The 27,834-nt window shown below is 45.1% G+C and overlaps 1 protein-coding gene, 1 non-coding gene and 1 pseudogene across 2 annotated transcripts in view; 1 reads left to right on the top strand and 2 right to left on the bottom strand.

Moving 5' to 3' along the window:
- LOC148143415 (uncharacterized) overlaps positions 1-27,834 on the top strand; it is a 753,683-nt gene that overhangs the window by 287,202 nt on the left and 438,647 nt on the right. The window lies entirely within an intron of this gene.
- Positions 14,487-14,558, bottom strand: trnae-cuc (transfer RNA glutamic acid (anticodon CUC)). Its single transcript has one exon. It is a non-coding gene; the product is annotated as a tRNA-Glu (tRNA).
- On the bottom strand, positions 24,009-26,171 carry LOC148143426 (uncharacterized; annotated as a pseudogene).

The raw sequence follows: 27,834 nt of genomic DNA, 5'->3' as shown, positions 1-27,834 counted from the left end.
GTCCCCACCTCCTTTTGCACACGTCAGTAGCACAATCAGTGGTGAGCACTGCTGCCTCACAGCACCAAGGAGCCGCGTTCGATTCCAGCCTTGGGGCAACTGTCTGTGCGGAGTCGCCCGCACATGAGCGTTTGCATATTCTCCCTGCCGTGTCTGCGTGGGTTTCCTCCAAAAGTCTAACGATGTGCGGTTTCGGGAGAAGTGACCATACTAAATGGGCCCAGAGTGTGCAGTAAGTGTAGTGTAATGGGATAGGTGAAATTGTATGCATGGGTTACACTTTGGATGGTCTGTGTGGACTTGTTGGTCTGAATGGCGTGTTTCCACATTGTAGGAATTCTACGTGGCATTCCCCCAACTCCAGAGTCTCAGCACTCTTGGCTTTTCCCATGGACAGTGTTGGGGAGGGAAACATTGTTTTACACGGGAGGAAGGTTCAGCGAGTGTGAAGCTAAAAGTACACGCAGTGCATCGCTTGAGCTGTTTTCCCCGGTATACCAGAGGCTGAGGGGTGACCGTACAGACGTTTATAGAGTCATGCAAGGCATGGATAGGTTAAATAGACAAGGTCATTTCCCAGGGATGAGAGAAGTCCAGAACAGGAGGGTAGTATGTTTGGCGTGAGAGAGGCAAGTGTAAGGCATGATCTGCCGGAGGAAGTAGTGGATGTAGGTCCAATTATAACATGTAAAAGACATCTGGATGGATATATGAATAGGAAGAGTTCAGAGGGATATGGGCCAAGTGCTGGTAAATGAGACAAGATTAATTTAGGCTATCTGGTCGGCACGGATGAGTTGAATCGAAGGACCAGTTTTTGTGTTGTGTATCTCTATGACTCTGGCTTGCCCATAATGTTTGCCATGCCTGTATGTTCAGTTTCTGTCTGGTGTCGGTGCCAATGCCTTGATATCTCATTTCCTCCACCTCCCCAGATGTTACCCATTCCGTGTCTGGTTGTTTCTCAAGAAACTGCATTGAAGGTTCATCCTGAATTGATACTTTTTTTGCTTCCCAAAATCAGACTTACTCACTGCTACATATCGTGAAAGATACTAACTTTCAGGTGGAGGTATCCAAAATTCAGAGGTGTCTGTCTTGATGTTTTTACTTTTCGGTCTCTGTAAGATCCTGAATCAGTACCATCGGGAGAATTAGCTTGAGCGGGGTGAGAATAGAGGGTGAGAGGGCGTGGATGGTGCTTTCAATTTTGTGGAAAAAGAAAAGAGTGTTCTGCAGAAAGTAGAATTGCTTGTTTGGAATTTCTAACCTGGACTGACAGTGATGATTTTTGTAATCTCTTTTTACAGATTATTTGAAGATCTGAAGACGGAAGTTTCAATATCAATAGCTGAAGGGCTTTGCCTGAAACATTGACTCGACTGCTCCTCGGATGCTGCCTGATCTGCTGTGATTTTCCAGCATTGCACTAGGACTCTGACCTTTCAGGATTTGCAGTCCTCAATTTCAGGTCAATGTCTGACAGTCACTGAATCCATCGGGACTATAACAATTTTCGACCATGATTCTGTGAGAAGGAACCAAGCTTTTTGGTTCCTGTTTCAGTACTTTTTCAACATCAGTGAGACTGGAAGAGAGACCCTACTGTTGCAGCACTCTGATTGTGGAGCCAGTAAATGTTATACAGACTGGGAGGTGGAATTCACGGCAGAGAGGTGCTGTACACGCGTTTGTGTGCAGGTGAAGCTTCGGTCATGGAGAAACCTAAGGAATCCCGTCCCGTGGAGAAACCGTGGAAGTGTGGCGACTGTGGGAAAAGCTTCCATTTCTCATCTGACCTGGAGACTCATGGGCGCAATCACACCGGGGAGAGACTGTTCTCCTGCTCTGAGTGCGGAAAGGGCTTCAGCAATTCCACCCGCCTGAATTGTTACTTTTTTTGCTTCCCAAAATCAGACTTACTCACTCCTAGATGTCGTGAAAGATACTAACTTTCAGGTGGAGGTATCCATAATTCAGACGTGTCTGTCTTGATGTTTTCACTTGATGAGCCATCAGCGGGTCCACATTAGGAAGAAGCCCTTCAGCTGCCCTGAGTGCGGGAAGACCTTCAGCAATTCCTCTGCCCTGCTGAGGCACCAGCGGGTCCACACCGGCGAGAGCCCGTTCTACTGCCTCAAGTGTGAGAAGCGCTTTACCCAGGCATCCCACCTTCGGATCCATATGGAGGAGAGGCCCTTCCACTGCCTAGCGTGCTGGAAGGCCTTCAGCAATTCCTCGCACATGCTGAGGCACAGACGGGGCCACACTGGGGAGAGGCCGTTCACATGCCCCGAGTGCAAGCGGAGTTTCTCATCATTCTGCACCTTGCAGAAGCACCAGTCGGCACACCAGTCCTCCCAACAATCTGATTCTGCTGGTGAAACTGCTGTGGATCACTGCGAGGACTGAACCCCTGCCCATTCTGACAGTGCTTATAGTGGGAGTGCCGGTCGGATTTTTTTGTTTTATGCCGTCGTGTTCCCCCACCCCCGCAACTTTGCTTCCAGTGGGGGAGCCCAGGAGCCCAGGAGCTTTCTCTCTAGTGTTTTCTGTCCAGTTAAAGAATTATTGCCTCTGTCTGGGAACGGGCTCCAGTCTGTAAGAAATAGCTGAATACTTCAGGGTGTCCATTCACATTCAGCAGTGACATTGAAATTAAATTTACAGTTATGTGCCTGTGAACAACTCATCATCGAAGGATTGCCCAACGGCTTAGCAATCCATTGTTGGGAACTGATTGCTTGAATTGATAATTTTAAAAATTCTCTTCCTTAATTTACCCCTTAATTTTGTGTCTATGGGATGGTGGAGGACTTGATCATAAGGCTTAAATCATTGCTATTAACTGGATTATCTTGTTTAACTTTGCCCTCGTAAATTTGCGGTATTCATAATTGTTTGTTCTTGTTTAAATTATAATTCTGGTGTGCAAGATCTGTTCATCAAGTGTGGTCTTCTTGATGAAACTGCTGTGGGTCACTCCCAGGACTGAGCCCCTGTGCATTCTGACAGTGTGTGTGCAGTGGGAGAGTCAGTGGGCTTTTTTGTTTTATACCCTTGCCCCACCCTGCCCCGCCGCCAACTTTGCCTCCATTGGACGTTTCTGCTTGTTGAGCCCAGGAGCTGTTCTCTCTAGATTCTACTATCCAGTTAAAGAATTGTTGGCTCTTTCTGAGAATGAGTCCCAGCCTGAAAGAAATGGCTGAATACTTTGGGGTGTCTATTCACATTCAGCAGTGACTTTTAAATTAGATTTACAGTTACGTGTCTATGAAAAACCCATAGTCCAAGTATTGCACAAAGGCTTGGCAATACATTGTTGGAAACTGTTTGTTTGAATTGGTAAGTTTTAAAAATAAATTCTTTCTTAATTTGCCGCTTAAATTTCTAACTCTGAGATGATGGGGGACTTGATCAAAGGGTTTAAATCATTGCTATTAATTAGATTATCTACTTAACTTTGCCCTAGAAAAGTTGCCTTATTTATAATTGTTGGTTTTTGTTTAAATTTTAATGTTGATCGTGCAAGATCTGTTCTTCATCAAGTCTGCTTCGGAACAGTTGAGAAATTGAGGGACATTGCATGTATTAATTTCACTGTGTTGTGAATCTGGTGAGAGTGACATTCATTTGTATTGGGTTGCTTACCATTAGTTGTAATGTCTTTCACCCCAACTATTCACTATGGTAGTGAGTTCCACAGTCTCACCACACTCTGAGGTTTTTCATGAAATCCTTAGTACAGAATTGGAAGGGAAAATGTTGACGAGGGCAGAATATAGAGTCTTAACTGCAAAAGCCAGGAAGTCATTCGACAAAGTAAGAACATGACAATGTAGGGACAAATAAGGAACTTTGACAGCAATGAAGACGTCACACGTCAGAGTTCAAGATAATGGTCGTGACAAAAAGAAAAAGTACTCTGCTGATATTGGATATTGTAATTAAACAAGTTTCGAGATGCTGCAGTTGGTTGAATATAATGACGTAAGAGATGAAATAACCAAAACCACGAATGTAATTTAATGTCAGTAACCATAAAGCAAGTGTATACTATTGATTGATAGAGGTCAATTGCGTGCAAGTCGGCCATTCAGCCCATCGAGTCAACATTGACTGACCGTCCCACACAGACCCAGTTCGTTACCCTATCTCTGTAACCCTGCATCTCCCATGGTCAATCTACCCTCACCTACACATCCTTTGGATTGTGGGAGGAGGCCAGAGCACCAGAGGAAACCCACGCAGACACAAGGGGAGAAGTGCAAACTCCACACAGAGAGTCGTCCCGAGGGTGGGATCAAACCGAGGTCACTGATGCTGTGATGCAGCAGTGCTAACCACCGTGCCACTACCACATGCTGCTCTCTAAAGAAATGAATTTCAAAGACTCGGGAACACTTGAGAGAAAAACAAAACTCTCCTATATTAAATGAGAGGCTAGTCTCTGGCTAGAAATGAGTGGACATTACATTTACATTAAGTCCTCTCCAGATGTTATACAGCTTCATCAGATCATCTGTTTCTTCTAAACTCAAACTGATACAAGCCCAGCCTGACATCCTCCTGTCCCCGATTATAAGTTGAGTAAATCAGCGACCCTCGACCTGACTGGCATGACACAGGATGCCCCAATCCAAGTTGACCTTAATTGTCTAACCTCTTGACGCCTACGCCACCATGTGGTCAGCCGCAACTCAGCCCTGAACGAGAGCAGAGGAACTGAATAGACGGCAGTGAGGTGGACATTGCATTCCCAGAGAATATTGTTCACGTGAGAAAGTTGTTCAGCTCACATTCGGATCATTGCAGGGACCATGTCTCCTGTCATTTAAATATCATAGATCCCAATAACAGTCTACTTTTGTTGTACATTGTGTGTGTTTTACCTGATTTACTGTTACTGTCATTGCCATTAGGGTGTGTGAATTCAGTACCAGATAATAGTCTCAGTTCTGAATTATCCTTGAGGATTGGTGTAGAACGTACAAAGTGTTAGTCATAATGGAAGAAGCTCTACTGTTTATTTAACCCTTTGCTGCCATTGTCCTGGGACTAAATGAATGGGGAAGTGTAGAGGGAGTTTTACTCTGCATCTAACCCAATGCTGTCTTTGTCTTGGCAGTGTTTGTTGGGGACAGTGTTGAGGTAGCTTCACTTTCAATTTAAGAGTAGAGGAAGCTTTATTCTGATTGTAATCCCATGCTGTCCTTGTCCTGGGAGTGTGAGATGGTATCTGTAATTGAAGTGAATGCAGACTTGCTGTGGGAGTGGAGGGTACTTCTACCTGAGCACACCCATCTTTGAGATTGCTGTGCTGATCAAGACACTCTCAGACACCTTCATTCACTTTTACAACCAACCACAGGGTGGTTAAGGATGGTATAAATGCAAACATTGCCAGCGATGCCCACACCCCATGCATGAATAAATACTTTTTGTTTAAAAGTTACATTCACGTTCCAAACCCTCTAATGTATGATTACTTACATGGAAAATTCCTGTCAGTTTCGAATATCATTTTAAAACATAGGAATGTGTCAACCATGTAGAAATATAACAAGAACAACAAATGGAGATGTTAACAGGTAATGAGCAGGACCAGAATGCTGAGTCAGTCTGACCTCCATGGCTGAGAGAGTTCTCCCAGATGTTGAAGTTACACCAATGCCTTTTACTCTTGCAGCTTCCCCAAAAGTTTGTCCCCGATGTCAGTTCATTCAATGACCCGAAGAACTAACTATGTTTATCTCCATAGCTGCTGCCAGACTTGCTGAGTAATTCCAGCCCCTCTGCTTTATTATTTTATAGGATTTGAGCTTCCCTAAGTCAGTATAATGAAGAACTGCAATGCTGGAGATCTGAAACACAAAAATGCACCAATTGCTGGAGAAACTCAATAGGACTGGAATCAAAAGTGGAGAGAGAAGCAGAGTTAGCATTTCAAGTGCTGTGACCCTTCTTCACAACAGTTCTGGACGAAGGCCAGGATATTGACTTTGTTTCTTTCTCTCTCTCTCCACCAGTGTTGCCAGACAGGCTGAGTTTCTCCAGCAATTTCTGTTCTGACACTTTCACAAGGTTGATGTTTGTTATCCATCCCTAAGTGCAAGGTATCTTGCTTATGCCAATTCAGAGGGCAATTTAAGAGTCAACCACATTGCTGTGGGTCTGGAGTCACATGTAAGCCAGACCGGGTAAGGATGGCAGTTTCCCTCCTGAAAGGACATTGGTGAACATGGGCTTTTATGACAATTGACGTCAGTGCCATCGATACCATACTGAGACTAATTTTGTGTTCCCCATTTATGATTTGAATTATTCACATCTCACCTCTTGCTGTGGTGGGATTTGAACTCATGTTCCCTGGATTACTCATCCTGTGACATTATGTTCACAGTGTTGCTTCCCATCCTTTGCTATTTTGTGTTTGCCCTTTACGTCTTTGTCCTCTGATGTTTGGGAAATTGAACCTGTTTAAAAGATTGCCCTAAACCTGCCCCTTTGACCAAGTCTTTGGTCACCTGTCCTAATCTGTGCTCCACTCTTGTGATTTTTAAAGGAATTCTCATTATGTTCACGTGAAGCACTTTGAGATAGTTCACTGTACCACAGAAGTTATTTGAATGCAGTTTGTATCCCTATCTTAATATCTGACAGTAGAGGGTCATATTTTAAAAGTAGAAGACAAAAATGAGGATGATTTTTTTTTCTTTCTGATGGTTGTGTGTCTTCCACAAAAGGCAGTGAATTCAAAATCTTTAAGGCAGATGTAGATAGGTTCTTGATAACCAAGTGGATGACAGATTGTCGGGGATGTGAAGGAATGTAGAATTGAGGTTGAATTCAGATCAGCCATGATCTTATTGAATGTTGCAGCAGGCTCGAAGGGCCGAGTGGCCGACTCCCGCCCATTGTATGTTTTTATCAAGCAGTCTGTGTCTCCCTTCTTATAGCTATGAACTGGGTCATTCCTTTCCAATATTGCGTCTTGTAGACAGTTAAGTGAACACCAGGTGGCCTCCTATTGGGAGCAGGCATATTGTAGCAATTGCAATATTTCTTGTGTTAATTTTGTTGCTTCTCACTCAGTGTTGCTGAGAATCATCTAGATAAAAACCAAAACACTTCTATTATTATCGCACCAATGGAAGTGTTGGTTTGGATGGAACATTGTTGAAGAAGCCATTCCCAGCTTTTCCAGAATTCTGTGTTTATAGCCCTAGAGTCTGGTTTGTACCCCTGAAACAGTTCTTATCAAGGTCATATTTGACATCCTTTGTAACGGTGATAGGGATGAACATTGCCTCGTCGACCTGCGGACAGCCTCGATCAGAGTTAATGACAGTGCTGACCCTCTCCAATATCGCTGTATGCTCTGGGAGGGTCTGCTTTTAGCGTCTTCCGTTCTTATTTATTTAACCGTAGCTGCTGGTGTTGGCATCTATACTGATGATATCCAACTGTGCCTGAACACCACTTCTCTGCCGACTCCTCTGTCATTTATAATTTACCAATAATTTCATCTGAATGCCTGCCCAATTTCCAGCATTGGATAACCATAAACATTCCCTTAGTTAAATATTGTGAAGGGTGAAGCCATTGTTTTAATCCCCAAGTTTGACCTGACACCCCCTCCAACCCCAGTAACTCTGTTGACATCCTTCTTGTCACATTTAAAACAAGGATCGATAGATTCGTGAACAGCCGGGGGATGAACAGTTACAGGAAAAGGGCAGGGAAGTGGATGTGGGGAATGTCAGATCAACCACGATCCTACTGAATGGAGGAGCAGGCTCAAGGGGCTGAATGGCGTATTCCTGTTCCTATTTTTTATGGTTCCCGAGCCCTTCCCTCTGATACAGGACACTGACTTCAGTTTGTGCCATTACTGAGAGTCCTGATGTTCCCTTGTGTAATATCAACAACGTAGCAGCTGCTGCAACCTCTCGCTCCTTTGTTACCTCTAAACACAATAAGCCAATGTGTCCAGGGGAGGCGATGGCCGACTTTATTGTCACCAGACTATTCAGCCAGTTAATGTTCTGGGGATTTGGGTTCAAAACCTGCCACGGCAGATGGTGGAATCTGAATTCAATATAAATCTGGAATTAAGAGTCTAATGATGAAATCGTTGTGGTTTGTTTTAAAAACTTATCTGGTTTCCTGCTGTCCGAAACTGGTCTGATCTACATGTGATTCAGATCCACTGTCAGCTGGTTGAATCTTCACTGCACTTTCAATCAAAACCTCCAGGCGGAGGTTCACAATAACCTCACCACTTTTATACTCTATTTAAATGCCAATCTCCCTTTTGCCGTCCCTATTACTCACTGAACTTAGATGAAGAGTTCATAGATGCTTCCAAATCCTCCTATTCAGCAACTTTCTCCATTTAACATTCAACACATTTCCTGCTGTCAAAGTGCACAACCTCATTTTCCCACATTCTATTCCATCTGGCAAGGGTTTGCTCATTTGCTTAACCTGTCGATATCCCTCTCCATGTCATCCTCACCACCTGCATTCCAATCAACTGTCTCTACTGCAGTCTTGGCAATAGTACATTCACTTCATGTTTCCAAGTAATTCATATCCATATTGTAAATAATTTTGGCCCCAGCCCTGATCCCTGTGGCACATTGCTCATTACAAGTTGCGATCCTGAACATGCCCCTTATCCCTACTGCATCATTGGTTAGCCAATCATCTATCCATACGATTAGACTGTCCTCGATATCGTGCGAATATCATTGGCTCTGCCAGCAAATCTTTCCAAACTGTCCTTGAAAAAGTGGTGGTGAGCTGCCTCTTAAATTGCTTCACAAATATGATGTGGTCTATAATAAAGGTTCAGGAGTGAGTTCCAGGTTTTTGATCAATAACATCGAAGTAATGCGTATATGTCACAGTTGGAATGTTGTTTTCACACTTATCTCCTCTTGCTGGTTGAAGTGATGGAGTGGAAGTTGCTCTTGAAGAGCCGCCACTCATATAATCAAGCCAGACAGATCGATTGTGGCCAGAGACTCTGCCATTTCGACTTCTCATCAATCTACATTCTTTCCATCCAAGTTTTAGTCACATCAAACTGCCACAGAACGCTGTTATGGCCTCAGTAAACTATAATAACGTGAAGATCGCTGGGATGACTTTCTACATCCTAATATAAACACAGATCATTGTTTCCAGTTTTGGTGGAACAAAAGACATCATATTGGTGGATGATTACAGTTAGTGAAAACACAGCTAGCCATCGATAAATATTAATCCCGTTCACTTCAACGGCCAAATTTCAATTCAGAAACCAAGTGCACTCGGCTGCTTGTAACAGAGACAACATGACAAAATGGCTCATAGGAGGAGAAATGGGACATTGAAGAGGAGTGAAATGTTTGCTTTTGGTCACCTCCACAATTGTTAGAAAAACAGGTTGAAATGATTCTTTAAAGCTGGCTGAAGTAATGGTGAAAAAAGACATTTCTTATTTCTGAAAGAATGGGGAAACAGAAGAGGGAATGAAATCTGACTTGGGTGCTATTTCCTATTTGTTGAGGATGTTGCTTCATCACACTCTTGGTTTAGAGCATAAGCTCTTCATCAGGAATAAAGGGTGGCCCAAGGGGGCTGAGAGATAACTGGGAAGGAAGTGGGGCTGGAGGGAAGGCAGCTGGGAGTGCAATAGATAGATGGAGGTAGGGATTGATGGTGATACGTCAGAGATGAGGGTGGAGCAAATAGGTGAGAAGCAAGGTGGACAGGTATGACAGGTCAAGAGGTTGGTGTCGAATTGGAAGGTTGGATCTTGGACAAGGTGGGGGAGAGGGAATTAGGAAACTGATGAAATCGATATTGATCCCATGTGGTTGGAGGGTCCCAAGGCAGATGATGAGGCGTTTTTCCTACAAGCGTCGGGTTGCAAGAGCTTGGCAGTGGAGGAGATCCAGGGCTTGCATATCCTTGGTGGAATGGGAGGGGGAGTTAAACTGTTCAGACACAGGGCCGTCGGTCGTTTGGTTTTATTGTCCCAGAGTTGTTCCCTGAAACGTTCCGATAGTTGGCGTCCAGTTTCCCCAATGTGGATGAGACCATATTGCCTGCAGTGGAAATAATCTTATAAATAGATTGCATAAATCTTAGCCTGCCAGAGTTATTTTCTTTAATTAAATGAAAGAATATTTTAATTAAATTGGGTGACTGCATGAAACGGTTTGTTGGTCAGATTTGAATCATCACTCCCAAATGAGACAATGCTATGAATATCAGTGAACTGCTGTTTTTGTTAAAATCCACAAGTTCTTGATGTATTTTCACAACTTACTGGAATTCACACCTGCACATTCAATGTCAAACTCTGACACCAGAAATGAAATTACACCATTAATTTTGACTTACAATATTCGAAGAAACAAATTAATAGCACACAGTGAATACCAAGTCTGATTAATATGAAATTAAATTTGACCAAAAAATATAAAATCAAGATGGGAGATAAGAAATGGGAGAAGTGAATTAAGGCAAGAAATGCAGCATCATAGAAGGTGCTCCTCCAGAGAGTGTATTTTACCAACTAGCACTGCTAAATATAAACACTCTGATATGATCCTCCGGTTTTAATGTAAACCATAACCCCATACAGTAGATACCATTTAAATGAGTTAAAAATACAATCCTTGATCAAACCCAGCCTCCAGCCTTACCGCCGGCTTCTTGGAGCTTGGACCTTCCTTCAGCTCCGGGGGTTCGTTGAACTCCTGGGCTCCAGCTGCCACTCCTCCACTGAAGAAGCTTTGGGAAGCAGATGCAAAGGCAAGACACAGAACAGACCACCTTTGTAAATGAAAGCAGCTTACGGAGACATTGAGCAATAGCGTCACATGGTTTTGACCCATCGATCTCTGGTTCATCTGCCCAGCACACTCACGCAGCACTACTCTGCTTCTGTGCTCCCAGAAGCTGGATTGTGGATCAGTTTAAAGTAGGTCCTATATCTCTGACAACATCGATACACAAGGCAGTGAAGAAAGGTTTCAGCACACTGGCCTTCATCAATTAGGGAATTGAGTATAGATGTTGGCAAGTGATGTTGTAGTTGTACAGGACGTTGATGAGGCTGCACTTGGAATATTGCGATCAGTTTTGTCCCCTTGGTGTTCTGACTTCTGACTTCTTCAACTCTGGCTTTGTGTTGAACTTGATGGGATACTTTGTGCAACTCAGCATGTTTAAACAGTATCTCTCAGAGGGATTCATTTGAAACTTTTCAGGAGGTGAGCTCAACAAGATTGAACTATTCAAATTTACTTGGACTCTCTTTTAAACTTACTTCAGGACCAGTAGTCAGAGACACAAACAGCATGGAAACAGACCCTTCTGTCCAACTTGTCCATGCTGAGCTGATATCCTAAATTAATCGAGTCCCATTTGACAGCACCTGACCTATATACGCTGGCAGCTTATTTCATATATATACCACCCTCTGCATGAAGACATTGTCCCTTTAATATATTTCGCCTCTTACTCTAAACCTATGCCCTCTAGTTCTGGACTCCCCCATCCCAGGGAAAAGACCTTGTCTATTACCCTGTCAATATCCCTCATAATTTTGTAACTTCTGTTGGGTCACTCCTCTGCCTCCGATGCTCCAGTGAAAACAGCCCCATCCTATTCAGCCTCTCCCTGTAGCTCAAACCCTCGAACCCTCAGCAATATTCCCGTAAATCGTTTCTCATAGAGAAGTTAGCGTTTCAGTCCTGAAGAAAGGTGAATACCCAAAACGCTGACTACTCCACATCCTGGTGCTGCCTGGCTTGCTGTATTCTCCCAACCTCCTGCTTGCCTGCTACGGGTTGCAACATGTAGTGGCTCAGTGTTACCACTGCAGCCTCACAGTGCTGGGGACCCAGGTTTGATTCCAGCCTTGGGTGGCTGTCTGTGAGGAGTTTGCACTTTCTCCCAGTGTCTGCGTGGGTTTTCTCTGGATGATCCTGTTTTCTTCCATAAACCAAAGATGTGCAGGTCATGTGGATTGGCAATGCTTAATTGCCCATAGAGCTCGGTACATTAGTCAAAGCGAAACGGGTGTGGATGGGTTAGTCTTCGGAGGGTCGGGGTGGACTTGTTGGGACAAATTGCCTGTTTCCACACTGTAGCGAATCTCATCTGCACTACTTTTGTCACTAAAGAATGGCAGAGAAGACTTGACGGGCCGAATGGACTAACTTCTGCTCCGATGGTCTTGCGGTCTTAGGTTTCTCTGGAACATTTCATTGGCAATGTGCAGTCCCGGGCTCAATGAGCAGCAGTGTCCATTGAAAGCAAAGCTCATAGTATCGTAGAACTCCTACAATGTGGAACCAGGTCCTTCAGCCCAACACATCTGCACTGATCTTCCGAAGAGTAACCTACTCAGATCCATTTTTCTACCCTCCGTATATTGCACACAGACCCACTAGGGTGGAATTGATCCTGGGTTCCGGTGCCATGAGGCAGCAGTGCTAACCATGAGGCACCATGGGGTTGTGGTTGTGGGGTGTAGGGGAGGCACTTGCAGTCCAGCAGAAAACAAAAACAGCCCACCTACTCTCCCACTGCACCCACTGTCAGAACTGGCAGAGGTTCAGTCCTGGGGTGTGACCGAAGGCAGCGTCACCGGTGGGATCTGGTTGCTGGGAGCGCTGGTGCCCCCGCTGGTGCTTCCGCAAGTTGCAGGAAAACATGAACCTCTTCCCACAGTCGTGCCAGCTGAAGGGCCTCTCCACGGTGTGGACGGACTGGTGCCTCAGCAGGGCTGAGGAATTGCTGAAGGCCTTCCTGCACTTAGGGCAACTGAACGACCTCTCCCCAATGTGGACCCACCAATGGGCCAGCAGGTCGGAGGAAAGAGCAAAGCCCTTCCTGCACTGTGACATCTGGGCAGAAGAATGGCCTCTCCTCGGTGTGGACCCACTGGTGTCTCAGCAGGTGGGAAGAACTGCTGAAGGCCATCTCGCACTTGGGGCCGGAGAACGGCCTTTCCTGGTGTGGACCAACTGGTACGTCAGCAGGGCAGAGGAATCACTGAAGGTCTTCCCGCACTCAGGGCAGCAGAAGGGCCTCTTCCCCTCTGCGGAACCATTGGTGCTTCAGAACCCTTTCAAATTTCACAATATGCTTCTGATAGGAGGGAGACCAGAATTGCACACAATATTCCAAAAGTGGTCTAACCAATGTCCTGTACAGCCACAACATAACTTCCAAACTCCAATACTCAGTCAGAGGATTGGGAAAGCTTTCGAAACCCACAAAAAACAAGCAGGAAAGAATGGAGGGACAAACCGAATTTTTGAGAGCCAGCTTGGAAGCATCAATGAGAAATCAGCGGACTGGGTTTATTGGGTATCCGTTCTCCTTAAATACACAATATACGTATTTCTCTTGTGCTCTTCGTAGTTTCTCTGTGCTGCCGTGTGTAGTGACTCGATGATATAATGTCCTGATGCAGCTTCATTTGTGGGTGTTGGGATGATTGCTTCTGTGGTTAAGCCTTGCATTGCGTGTGTTGTTTTTCTGTCGACGCTAGTTTGAAGTTCCCCATTGACTGTTCGCTCTACTGTGACATCTAAGAATGGCACTTTGTTGTTGTTCTCCTCCTCTTCAAACCAGGAGCCCCCCTCAGGCCACAGTCTCACTACTTGGAACACCAATATACAGACTAGTCAAAGGCCTCCACTGAAGACTAAAACACCAAGTCGAAGATTCACGTCACTCCATTTACTCCATCCAAGAATTCCTGAACACCAAAGACACCAAGATCGAAGAGGATGGAATAATGATGTCCTTTGACATAACAGCCCTGTTCACATCCATTAACATCAACGTGGCCAAAGAAAACTGAAGACACTACTCGAAGAACCAAAGTCACAAACACAGCACCAACTTCATCAGCAAAGATAACAGTGTCAAGCTCGTGGAACTGTGCCTTATCACCCACTTCATATTCAGTAACAAGCCCTACAAACAAATCAACGGAACACCCATGAAACCACCAGTGTCAGGATTCCCAGCAGAAGCAATAATGCAGAGACTCGAACAAACAGCCCTTCCAACGATCCAACCCAAACTTTGGGTCCGCTACAATGATGACACTTTTGTTATCAAAAAATGAAACAAATTAGAGGAAACCTACAACACCATCAACAATATCCTTACGGGCATAAAATTCACAAAAGAGGAGAACAACAACAAAGTGCCATTTCTCGATGTCACAGTAGAGCGAACAGTCAATGGTAAATTCAAAACAGCCTCTACAGGAAAACAACGCACGCGAACCAAGAACTTCGCTACAGAAGCAATCATCCCTACACATACAAACAAATCTGAATCAGGATACTATTTCAACGAGACACGACACACTGGAGCACCCAGGAACTACGAAGACCAATCAATAACTGTACAGCGCATTTAAGAAGAACGGGTGGTCAAGAAACCCCACAGAAAATTGCTTCCCTGCCTGGGAATCGAACCCGGGCCGCGGCGGTGAGAGCGCCGAATCCTAACCACTAGACCACCAGGGAGAAGTCAATGCATGGTGTCAGATCTGCTGGAAATGACTTACCTGCCCGAAAATCGAACCCGAGCTGCGGGATATCGAAGGCTTTCACCTGTGCATCCACCAATATCATTACTTGTACCCATTGCTCCCGGTGCGGTCTCCTCTACATTGGGGAGACTGGAGACTCCTCGCAGAGAAAAGTCACAGCGCTGAGGGAACATCTCCAGGACAACCGCACCAATCAACCCCATCGCCCTATGGCCCAATATTTCAACCCCCCCCCCCCCCCCCACTCTGCCGAGGACATGCAGGTCCGAGGCCTTCTCCATCGCCGCTCCCTCCCCACCCGATGCATGGAGGAAGAACGCCGCACCTTCCGCCTCGGATACATTCAACCCCCAGGACATCAATGTGGACTTCACCAGTTTCCTCATTTCCCCTCCCCCCACCTTACCTCAGTTCCAACCTTACAGCTGACCTGTCCTACCTGCCAATCTCCCTGACCACCTATCCGCTCCACCCTCCTTTCTGACCTGCCACCTCCACCCCCACCCCCATTCACCTATTGTACTCTTTGCTACCTTCTGCTCAGCTCCACCCCCCCCCCCCACCAATTTATCTCTGCACCCTGGAGGCGTCCTGCCTCTATTCCTGATGAAGGGCTTTTGCCCGAAACGGCGATTTTCCTGCTCCTCGGAAGCTGTTTGACCTGCTGTGCTTTTCCAGCACCACTCTGATCTAAACTCTGGTTTCCAGCATCTTCAGTCCGCACTTTTGCCGAACCAATAAACCCAGTGTGCCGATTTCACATCAACAAATTGACACAAGCAGACGCAACGTGTGCAGAAACCCTAGCCACATTACTTTACATTAAAGACATCTGTGAAATGATGTCCAGACAACTCAACCCTCTCAGCATCATGGTAGCCCACAAACCTACCAACACACTTGAACAGCGGCTAATGAACCTGAAATACCTGATACAAACAACCAGCAAACAAATGTTATTTACAAAATACCATACAAGGAAATATATACATGAACTCTGCCGCACAGTTCTCTGTGGCAAGAAATGCTAGGATGAGATAAGGAATATTTTTTTCAGCCAAAACGAATCGGCACTGACTGGACAGCCATTTAAAATCAACGCTGTCAGCCCAGGATGGAAGATCCAAAGGGATGAACAGCTTTCTTATTTCCTGAAGATTTACTAAACTGAGACTGGGTTTTGGTGTTTGTTCCCTTTTCACTCCCAGGAGCCGCAGTGGTTGGGGCGGTGAGTTGGGGAAAGTGAAATGTGCCCGTGAGCAGCGTGTGGGGCTCTTTCAGCTTCCCCTCCTCTGACAGCGCTGTGACGTGACTCTGATGTTCTCAGGGACACTGACTGACGCGAGACAGTGAAAAGATTCCCATTCCCGCAGATCGGGAATTCAAACCGTATACCGGCTTCATGACAATGAGAAAGATTAATTGGGGTGTGTGAAGAAGCTGTGAGCTGCATTTCAAACAGGTAGGTGGAGTCAGATGCGTCATCCATTGCGCCCCGGCCCTGTGCGTAACTGACGTCGCCATGATGCAGAGTTCTGACGTTAATATGGACATGCGCAGCAATGGGAACATTCATAAGGTGAACAACCAAAGATAATCACCGTCACTGCTTCCCTTCCATAGTCCCAACTTTGTGAAGCAGTATCTTTCATTAGGAAATAAAACACCTTTGTCCTTCGGCACCTGCTTCATTTCGATCACGACTTCACGCCCATCACTGTTCTAGTCTCATTTCCAAACACTTGGCTCATTTCCTCAAAAGCAGCTCTGTGGGTATCTGCTTGTTCCACCCTGACAGGCAGTGGGTTGCAGATTCCCGACCAGTCTCAAGGTGATTGAAATATTTCAACCCCTCCACTGATTTGCATCTTTAAAAAAAACGTGGAACAATCTCCATTTCTTTTTGACGACAGTTCTCAACTGTAGTCGGCAGGGTTCACACCTGCGTGGGGAAACCGCAATGGATTTCATGTCCATCGCATTAACCACTCGGCCCACCAATGCAGAACCACACTGACAGCTTCATTTCCCATTTCTCTCTCCCTGTGGAGCTGAGAAAGAGTGAATCATTGCAGAGCTTGTTTGAATCCAATCACTTCACAGGTTTCGAAAGGGTTAAATATCTGCAAATGGCGTGTCTGGGTGTTTCATCCCGAAAGATGAAACGGACGTTCAGTTAGAAACAAAACCAGGAATTGCAGGAGCAACTCAGCAGGTCAGGCAGCATCTGTAGAAAGAGAATCAGAGACAACGTTTCAGAATTTTTTTTTCCTCATCCAGGTACAGCCAAACCTGCTGAGTTTCTCCAGCCGTTTCTCTTTCTGTCTCGGATTCTCAGCATTCGTAGTCCTTTACGTTAGAAATTCAATCAATTCAGAAACCCCTTTGTGCTTCCTCAGTGGAGAAGATTTCCGTTTGGGAAACATTTTCCTGACACCATTAAAAACTGACACCTTCGCAGCCAAGAAAGCGGGAGGAGCGAGAGCAACAAACACTCCATGCCTGGGTGGTTTCGAATTACCAACCTTCCGGTTAACAGCCGAACTGGCTGACCAATTGCGATATAGAGATACGCAAACGCACAGCTTGCACAGTCTGTTAGTGGAGGCTGTTCGTCAATGCATAATTCTGTCTGTCGTGCCCAGCATGAACATTGTCCTCTCCAATATAACTAGGAACTCGCCCTCCGACACCGGGGCCATCGCCCTTTGAGCCTTTCCGTGTCTTGCCTGTTCCCGACTTTTCACAGTGACCCGGAGCCGAGAAGGCGTTTGAATTCCTGATGTGCAGGAACGAGAATTTTATCAATGTCTCAGTTCAGTTCATGTCCCGAGAATAATAGAGTCAATCTCCCGGCCTCTTAAAAAGGGGACGGTGTCTGGACTGTCTCTGCTCAGTCGGACAGTTCATTCTTTCATTCTCCTCTAATTCCATTTCCCAAAGAGTTTCTAAAGATTCACAAAGCTGGAGACTGGGATTTCTGTTTTACTTCATGAACATTTTTCCACCTGCTAACTGACAATATTTTGCTAAAATCTCTTCCCGATTGTAACACTTGCATCATGTCCAGCCATGAGGTATTTCTATTTTGGGAATGTTCTCTTTGGAGCAAAGAAGGTTAACTGGAGATGTCCAGGGGCTGTTGGCAATGCTGGTAGAAGAAGTGGTGGGAATGGACAGGTTAATGATCAGAAGAACCTATTGCCACTGACTAGGGTCAGTTACCAGAGGACAGGGATTGAAGTTTTTTAATGGAAAGCAGCATTTGTGTAGAACAAACACAGCGAATACTGCAGAAAGCCAACGGGTCGAGCAGCATCTGTGGAAAGGTAAACAGAGCTGACGTTTTGAGTGTGCTATGGTTTTTGTTCAGAACACGAGTTTCCTGCATGGCAATCACTTCCCAGACGTGAGAAAACGGGACTTTATTGAGACGGGTTTTGTGAGGTTTGAGCGATAATGCAACCAACAGGAAGTCATTTAAAATCGCCAGCGAAGAAAGCATCGTCAGCAGGTTACCACCCTGGGCGGGGGAACCCCACAGGGTGTCTAAAGCAGCAACGTAAATGTTCGGCCACAATTAGAGGCCTAATATTTCTCATGGAATGTTTCCAACAGGAAAGGTGAGTATTGGGCTTGTCAGCCTCTTTCAGCTTCCCCTCCTCTGACAGCGCTGTGACGTGACTCTGATGTTCTCAGGGACATTTACTGACGCGAGACAGTGAAAAGAGTCTCGTTCCTGCAGATCAGGAATTCAAACCGTATGCCGGCTTCAGTATAATGAGAAAGATTAATTGGGGTGTGTGAAGACGCTGTGAGCTGTATTTCAAACATGTAGCTGGAGTCAGATGCGTCATCCATTGCGCCCCCATGCTGCAGAGTTCTGACGTTAACACGGACATGCGCAGCAATGGAACAGCCAAAGATAATCACCATCACTGCTTCTTCCATTGTCCCAAATTTGTGAAGCAGTATCTTGCATTGGGAAATAAAACACATTAATCCTCAGGTGCCTGCTTCATTTCGATCACGATTTAAAGCCCCTCACTGTTCTAGTCTCATTTTCAAACTCTTGGCTCATCGCCTCAAAAGCAGCTCTGTGGATATCTGCTTGTTCCACCCTAGCTGTATCCTTTACCTGGTCTCACCAACAGGTGACTCCAAAACCACAGCAGTCTTGTTGACTCTCTACTGCCCCAACTCTCCAACTACCCTCCCCCACAGATGGGCTGGAAGAATCTTACATGGAGACAGGGTCTATGTTGAAATTACTGACTGAGGCAACACTTCCTCTGGATTAAGGTTGTACCAAGGATCCAATTACAAAGGGACAACTTGGTGGTTACCAATAGTAAAGGAAGTGAGGTGGGATGGTATTTGCGCGCTTTGACCTAGAGTTGTTTAAAAAGCAGCCACGTTTTCCATGCCTTTTTACTGGGGGGAATCTGAAGCTGTAACAAAGTTGTCACAATAAAGGTTACCTGAACTTATCGCCGGGCTCAAGCTCTCATTAAAAGCTTTGAGCTCCAAGAGGTTTTTGTTTTAAAGCTGCTCATTTCTTTCAGCCTTCTGCACGAAGTTTCCAATGTCGTGTATCAGATGGAGCAGTGAATGAGGAGCTAGTATTGTTAGAAATTGTAAACTTTTCAGGACTGCAGGTAATGTGTTGTTACATCAGCATTTTAAAGTTTACTGGCAGCACTGGGCGATGTGGGCTTTATTCACTAGAAACAATGTGGAGTAGCTGGTATTGGACTGGGGTGTACAAAGTTAAAATTCACACAACACCAGGTTATAATCCAACAGGTTTATTTGGAAGCACTTGCTTTCGGAATGCTGCTCCTTCGTCGGTTAGCTGAGAGGTATGAATAAAAGTGACGGCTTGCATTTTCATAAAACAAGGAAGGGCAGGACTTGTACAGTTAATGGTAGGGCCCTGGATCATGTTGTGAAACAGAGAAACATTGAGGTGGAGGGGCATTCAGATACATAGTTCTTTGAAAGTTGCATCATTGGTGGACAGGGTGGTTCAGAAGGCATTTAGCACCATTGCATTTATTGTTCGCACCACTGCGTATAGGAGTTGGCCCATCATGTTGAGGTTGTACAGGATGTTGGTGAGGCCACTTCTAGAGTACTGAGTACACTTCTGGTCGCTCTGTTACTGGAGGAATACTGTGCTGTACATCTCTATGACTCTATAAAAGATCCATTACAAATTTGATGGACCAAACAATTGCCTTTTGAGAGAGATAAACGAGAGGATCAATATTTAAGTAAACTTCCAATTTTTGTTCTCCTGCAAAAGTCTCTGTTTTGTCGGGGACAGGGTAAGCCAATAGACCTTGCAACTCAACCTCATCTTGTCCTCACCCAATATGAAAGGAAAATAAGGGATGATGAAAAATACTGGCTTTGCCAGTGATGCTCACAGTCCATGAACAAATAAAACAGATTAGGGTGCTGCCATCACTGCATGTGTCAGAATTAAGTGATCAGAAAAATTCTGAACTCACACTACACACAGTTTGCGCACAATGCCATCATGTCTACTAATTCTGATCATTTCAATTGATATTCAGTCTGTACCAAATTCAGAGCTGCCACGGTTTATGTTTCATTGGCAATTCTACATGTTGACTTTCTATTATCACAATCTCTTTGACGTTGTTATATGTATTTAATCTTTAGATTGGTTGTGTCTTTAATTGTGAAACAGACAAATTCACAACTTCACCAAATGCCAAAACGTTTTTATTTAGGATGTTTGGGCACTAGCACTGACAAATAAAATATTAAAGAAATACAAAGTTATCAAGAGAGATACATATCTTGTTTAACCAAATACATTGGCAGTGCAGAGAATTTCAGCAAAGTGCAATACATATTCACTTTGTACCCCTTATTCAACTCATTCAAGAATTTCAAATTGAGCTGGAGGTAATTCAAGAGCAAATGGCAACATTTGTTTGTTAATACACTCACCATTAACTCTGAAAGACTATTTTTATCAAAATCACAATGTTTAATCCCAAACAGAGCAATTAAGTGCAAAGTTACTTTCAACCATTTAATAAAACATTGCAAATTTTATTTCCTATGACAAACAATTTTATAGTTTTGATAAGATCTTTACAAATATATTAAACAAAATAGCTTTCCTGGGTGTTAATATTTACAACAGTTATGCAGCTATTATTTGGCAATTGACCAACTAATTGAAATAATTTCAGAATAAATTAGCTGCTTCATTATAATACATTAAGATATTTTAATAAAGTCATGAAAAGTAAATCTTTCACACAAAGTTAAATAAAATACAAAACCATCTTACAGAATTCAATTCAAATCACATCTGTTGCATCACAAAAAGATGATGTTCAATGTACCAATGACAGACAATCACTGGTAATGAAGGAAAAACATTGTAAAGAACATATATATATATATATCACTCAAGTATTCTCTGAAGATAAAAAATGCATCTGGATGGGAACATGAATAAGGAAGGAATCAGAGGGAGATGGGCCAAATGCTGGCAAATGGGTCACTAGAATACTTTAGGATATCTGGTTGGCCTGGACTGAAGGGTTTGTTTCTATGTGCTCATTACAGATACTCCTCTTCTGGGATCCCCAGTCCTCTCCCCATACCAGCTGTACTTTTCATGAAATAATTTGGCAATTGTTGACTTCTATCAACCTCTTCAATCCTGAGAAATTTCCTCTCTCTGCAAAATGTGGTTCACGTTGGCAAGTTCAATCCTCCTCCGGTCCTCAGGAACGCACTTTATAATGTGCAATGTTCTCAATAGCTGTTTAACATTCAATGGGGAAACTATTTTCAGTCCAACAGTTAGACAGAATTTCTCTGAAATGTTTATAGCAAATGCACTGCTCCCACGAGAGCTTGTAGGGCCACAGTTAAAATGCTTTTAACAGCCTTTTCTTTAAATTTCCCCGCCCTCCCAGAGGAGAAATTTTCTCCCAGAAATTATTTGCCCTGAAAAAAATCCAGCAGTAAAGTGATTATGGCGCTCTCAGTAAAAATGTCTCAGTTGGATTATCCAAGGTTAGAAATGGAAGAACATCTCTCTTCAAGGTTACAGCTCAATTTGCCCTTTTAGCGTTCCTTGAAATTAATGTGTTCCATCATAGTGTTTAATTATGATCCATTAAAAGCAGAACCAACTCAACTGACTGAACAAGCAAAACAACTTTTCCGTATGCACTTTAGATGTGACATCCTCTCCCTCTCTCTCTCTCTCTTGACCCAACAGGATGACAAGGGCTATCGAGTAACGATTGCTGATCTACAGTTTGCTTCTGCTGGTTAACATAAGCATTTAATAACTGCCAGCCTGGTCATCCCCAAAGTCAAAGAACAGACTGTTCACCTGTGCCTGAGCAGAGGATAAATTTCACTTGGAACAGATCACAAAATGACAACTGTTACCAGTCCCACAACTCATGAGTTTCCATGGACAAAGTTAAAAATCACACAACACCAGGTTATAATCCAACAGATTTGTTTGGAAGCACTAGCTTTTGAAGCACTGCTCCTTCATCAGGTGGTTGTGGAGAATGAGATCATGGTCACGGAATTTATAGTCAAAGGAGTCAAGTATTATGGAAATGTGATACATTAAACAATTTTAGATTAAATCTTTCATCTTTTAGATGGCTTTTTGCTCTTTGGTATGTTAATCCCAAAGTTTGGTTTTAATTAACTTCTCAAGAATGCCATTGAAATGCAGAGCTTTTCGAAGAGAGGTGTGAATTCTGTTTGTGTCCCAATGTCCAGTCAGACTGACATTTTTCTTAGAAAAGATCTGTACTTAGATTACATTCTTGAGAAGGTAAATTATAGATTAGGGTGGATTGGCAGTGCTAAATTACCCACAGTGTCCAGAGATGTACAGGTTAGGGTGGATTAGCCATGGAAAATATGGAGTAAGGGGGTGTGTATGGATGGGATGCAGTATGGAGGGCCAATGTGGAATAGATGGGCCGAATGACCTGCTTTCACATTGTCAGGATTCTGTGACCCTCCCCAACAAAGGCACATTTTATCTGCATCTATCCTGTCAAGCCCCTTTCAGAATTCTACTGGTTTCAATAAGATCACTTCTGATTCAGAGAGATATACAGCACAGAAACAGACCCTTTGGTCCAAATCATCCATGGATTCTCAAACTGAACTCGTCCCACTTGCCTGTATTTGTCCCATAATCCTCTAAACCTTTCTTTTCATGTACCCATCCAAATGTCATTTAAACACTGTAACTGTCCCTGCATCTCCCACTTCCTCAGCAAGTTCATTCCTCATGTAAACTACCCTCTGTCAAAACGTTGCTCCCCAGTTCCTTTTACACCTCTCTTTTCACCTTAAAAAAATGCCTCCTACCTTTGAGCTCCCCTACACTAAGAAGACCCTTTCTATTCACCTTACCTTCACTCCATGATTTTATAAATCTCAGTGAGTGCACCCCTCAACCTCCTGTGTTCTAGCGAAAAAAGTCCCAGCCTCTCCTTGCAACTGAAACGCTCCAGTCCTGGTAAATCTTCACCAAACCCTCTCTAATAGTATTCTTCCTCTTACAGGGTCACCCAGAGCTGTACTCAGTACCCGGAAAGTGGCCTCACCAACATTCTGTACCTCAACAAGATGTCCCAACTCAATGGTGTGAACAGTGGAGGCAATGCTGCTGAATGCCTTCTTAACCTCCCTGTCTAGCAATGATGCAACTTTCAAAGAACTATGTACCCTAACTCCCCCAATGTCTCTGTTTTACAACATGACCCAGGGCCCTACCATTAACTGTACAAGTCCTGCCCTTCCTTGTTTTAGCAAAACGCAACTGCTCGCTTTTATTCATACCTCTCTCATACACACGCTCCCTCTCTCAGTCATATACATGTACACACACCCCACCCCCCCGTACACTCTCTCAGGCTTATACTCCATCACACTCACACTCTACCAAATGTTCACACAGTCTTACGCACACTCGCATGCACAAACTGACATGCACACATATGCACAACGCTATGGGGTGAATTTGGCAGAATTATATTTGCAGATACATTCAATTTTGCTCAAAAAGCACAGAATCTTATAAATTCCTATTTTGGAAATAGAACCAGTCTGATTCAAGATTGGGATACTGATAGACTCGAAGCTCACACCTGTAATGCATTGTCTGAGCTAAAATATCACTTTTTAAAAGAAACATAAGTCATCTCAAGACTATGACTTAAAAGTAGTTCTGGGATTTACGTATTAACGAACTAAAACCTGCAACCCATTCTAAAAAGATGAATAGCTTAACAGCACTCTAGGTTTGTTCAATATATCCTATTAGTTGCATGACCCTGTGATTTTTGCAATAAAATATGTGTCTTATGATCCTGCTCCACAGCTACCTGATGAAGGAGCAGCGCTCCGAAAGTTAGTGCTTCCAAAGAAACCAGTTGGACTATAACCTGGTGTTGTGTGATTTTTAACTTTATCCACCCCAGTCCAATGCTGGCATCTCCACATCATATCTCGTTAACACAGCCCACACCTCCCGGTGCTGCCAGTAAGCTTTACAATGCTGATGAAACGACGCACTCTACACTCCTGAAAAGTTTACAATTTCTAACGATACTCATTCACTGCTCCATCTGACACACGACATTGGAAACTTAGTGCAGGAGGCTGAAAGAAATGAGCAGCTTTAAAACAAAAACCTGTTGGAGCTCAAAGCTTTCAAAGTCTGAGCCCAGCTGTAAGTTCAGGTTACCTTTATTGTGACCCAACTTTGTGACAGCTCCAGATCACCTCAGCAAAAAGGTGTTGAAAAAGTAGCTGCTTTTTAACAGCTCAAGGTCAAAGCACAGCCCCCCACCCCACTTTCTTTACTATTGGTCACCACTGACTTGTCCCTTTGTAATTGGATCCTTGGTACAGCCTTAACCCGGAGGAAGTATTGCTTCACTCAGCGATTTCAACCCAGACCCTGTCTCCAAGTAAGTTTCTCCCCGCCCAACTGCCGGGAGGGAAAGAAGTGGGGCGAAGCAGGTGGACTCAACCACACTGCTGTCGGTCTGCAGCCACGTGTAGGCTAGACCAGGTAAAGGATGCATCTGCGATGACTGAGTGAATCCTTTGCCACAACAGCAGTTTCCTTCCCTAAAAAGGACGTGACTGAATCAGAATGGGGCTTCCCCCCCACCCCACCCGATGGTTTCATTGTTAGATTCTGACCTCCAGATTTCTGACCGAATTCCAAATCCGCTATCTGCTGCGGTGGGATTCAAACCTGGGAGTTCCAGAACTGGGTTGGTAGCCCAGTCCATAATGGTACTCGACAGTCGCTCCTTCAATCCCCCTGCGATGGCACGTGAACTCCTTGGTGCCTCCGCAGGGTGGCTGCCCGGGTAAAGCCCTTCCCACATTCGGAACAGCTGAAGGGCCTCTCCCCCGTGAGGACCCGTCGATGCTTTACCAGGGCGGAGGAATCGCTGAAGGCCTTCCCACATTCGGGACAGGAGAATGGCCTCTCCCCCGTGTGGACACGCTGATGCTTCAGCAGGTCAGAGGAATTGCTAAAGGCCTTCCCATATTCGGGACAGCTGAAGGGCCTCTCCCCCGTGTGGACCCGCTGGTGTTTCAGTCGGGTGGAGGAATCGCTGAAGGCCTTCCCGCACTTGGGACAGATGAAGGGCTTCTCCCCCATGTGGACTCGCTGGTGCTTCAGCAGGGTGGAAGAATCGCTGAAGGCCTTCCCACACTTGGGACAGATGAAGGGCTTCTCCCCCGTGTGGACCCACTGGTGCGTGCGCAAGTTGCCCTTCTGAGTGAATCCCTTCCCACACGCAGGGCAGCAGAAAGGCTTCTCACCTATGTGGATCTGCTGGTGGATCAGCAGGACCGACGCCTGGGTAAAGCCCTTCCCACACTCGGGGCAGCTGAAGGGCCTCTCCCCTGTGTGGACCCGCTGGTGCTTCAGCAGGGAGGAGGAATTGCTGAAGATCTTGCAGCACTCTGTTCAGGGGAAAGGCCTCTCCTGTGTGTGGACCCACTTGTGGGTCTGAAGGGCAGAGGAATCGTTGAAGGCCTTCCCACACTCGGGGCAGCTGAAAGGCTTCTCCCCAGTGTGGACCCGCTGGTGCGTCCGCAACTTGCTCACCAGAGTGAATCCCTTCCTGCACTCGGAACAAGGGAATGGCCTCTCCCCAGTGTGGACCCGCCAGTGGGTCAGTAGGGTGGAGGAGGTGCTGAAGGCCTTCCCACACACAGTGCAGGAGAACGGCCTCACCCCCGTGTGGACCCGTCGGTGGGTCTGCAGGTCAGAAGAATAGCTGAAGTCCTTCCCACACTCGGGGCAGCTGAAGGGCCTCTCCCCGGTGTGGACCCATCGGTGCCTCAGTAGAGCGGAGGAATTGCTGAAGGCCTTCCCACACCTGGGGCAGATGAATGGCCTCTCTCCGGTGTGACTGCGCCAATGAATCTCCAGGGCAGATGGAGCACGGAAGCCTTTCCCGCAGTTGCCACACTTCCACGATTCCTCCACAGGGTGGGATTCCTCAGGTTTCTCCATGGCCGAAGCTTCAGCTGTACACAAATGCGTGTAGAGCCCCTCCTCACCGTGAATTCCTCTTTCCAGGCTGTACAACAGTTTCTGGCTCCACACTCATTGCGCTGCCAACAGTAGGGTCACTCACCCAGACCCACCGATGCTGAAAATGTACTCAAACAGGAACCAAAAAGCTTTGCTCCTTCTCACAGAATCACAGTCAAACATTGTTGCAGTCAGACATTGACAAAAAAGTGAGGACTGTAGTTACTGGACAGTCAGTGCTGGAAAAGCACAGCTGGTCAGACAGCATCTGAGGAGCAGGAGCGTCGATGTTTCAGGCATAAGCCTTTCATCTGTTAATTTTGAAACTTCCGTCCTCAGATCGCCAAATACTCTGTAAAAAGAGATTACAAAAGTCATCAGTTTCAGTCCAGAGTAGAAATTCAGAACAAGCATTTCTACTTTCTTTTCTTTAGTTATTCCACAAAATTGAAAGCACCATCTCACTCTCTCTCTCTCGGTTCTCACATTAACGTCTCTGGGAAGTGGGGGGAAAGGAGACATCAAAGCATTAACACCGACACCAGAGAGAAACTGTACATATATTAGTAGAAAGCCAGAGTCATAGAGATACACAGCACAGAAACAGACCCTTCGGTCAATCTCTTCCGTGCCAACCAGATACCCAAAATCAATCTAGTCCCATTTGTCAGTACTTGGCCCATATCCCTCTGAACCCTTCCTATTCAAACACCCATCCAGATGCCAGAATCCACCATTTCCTCTGGCAGCTCATTCCTTACACACATGACATTCTGCATGAAAACGTTGCCCCTTCGGTCCCTTTTAAATCTTCCCCCCACCTTAAACCTATTATCTTCTGGTTCTGGACTCCCCCATCCCAAGGAAAAGCCCTTGTATATTTACCCTATCCATGCCCCTCATGCTTTTATAAAAAGTCTATAAGGTCACCCCTAAGTCTCTGGCGCGGGAGGGAAAACAGCCCCATCCCATCCCTCCTCATCCGGGTAATTAAGACACATTCCTGAGTTTGCAGAGTCTGCTCCCTCCCTGGAATCACTCCAGTTGCTCCAAGTGAACAGATTTTATCCCCACTCCCTCCCAGGATGAAGGGTTGCCCAGAGGGAGGGAGTTTCACTCTGAAACGGACAGGGCCACTTCCGCGTTATGACGTCATAGATAAAGCGAGGGGGCGGGGAAAGGCCGACAACAGCTCCGCGCACTGCGCACGCGCAGCCCTGCAGTTTGCAATAGGGTAATCCTTTCCTTTCAGAGAATTCCCAGAGTGTGGAAACAGGCCACTCGGCCCAAGGAGTCCATACCGACCCTCCGAAGGGTAACCCACCTACACCCATCCCCCTATTGCCCTGACTAATGCACATCCCTGAGCACTATGAGTAATTTAGTTTGGCCAATCCAACCTAACCTGGACAAAGTTAAAAATCAAACACCCAACAGGTTGATTTGGAAGGACTGGTGTTAACAGCGCTGCTCCTTCATCAGGTGATTGTGGAGAATAAGATCATAAGGCACAGAATTCATGGAAAAACATTACAGTGCCCTGCCACTGAAATGATATATTGAACAGACCTGGATTAAGTCTTTCATCGTTTAGAATGGGTTGCAGGTATCAATAATATGTAAATCCTAGAACTTCCTGTCA

The sequence above is a fragment of the Chiloscyllium plagiosum genome, unplaced genomic scaffold (assembly GCF_037043375.1).
Source record: "Chiloscyllium plagiosum isolate Xiang-an unplaced genomic scaffold, Cpla_swu_hap1 HiC_scaffold_27, whole genome shotgun sequence".
NCBI classification, from domain to species: domain Eukaryota; kingdom Metazoa; phylum Chordata; class Chondrichthyes; order Orectolobiformes; family Hemiscylliidae; genus Chiloscyllium; species Chiloscyllium plagiosum.
This window is presented reverse-complemented; position numbering and strand designations above follow the sequence as displayed.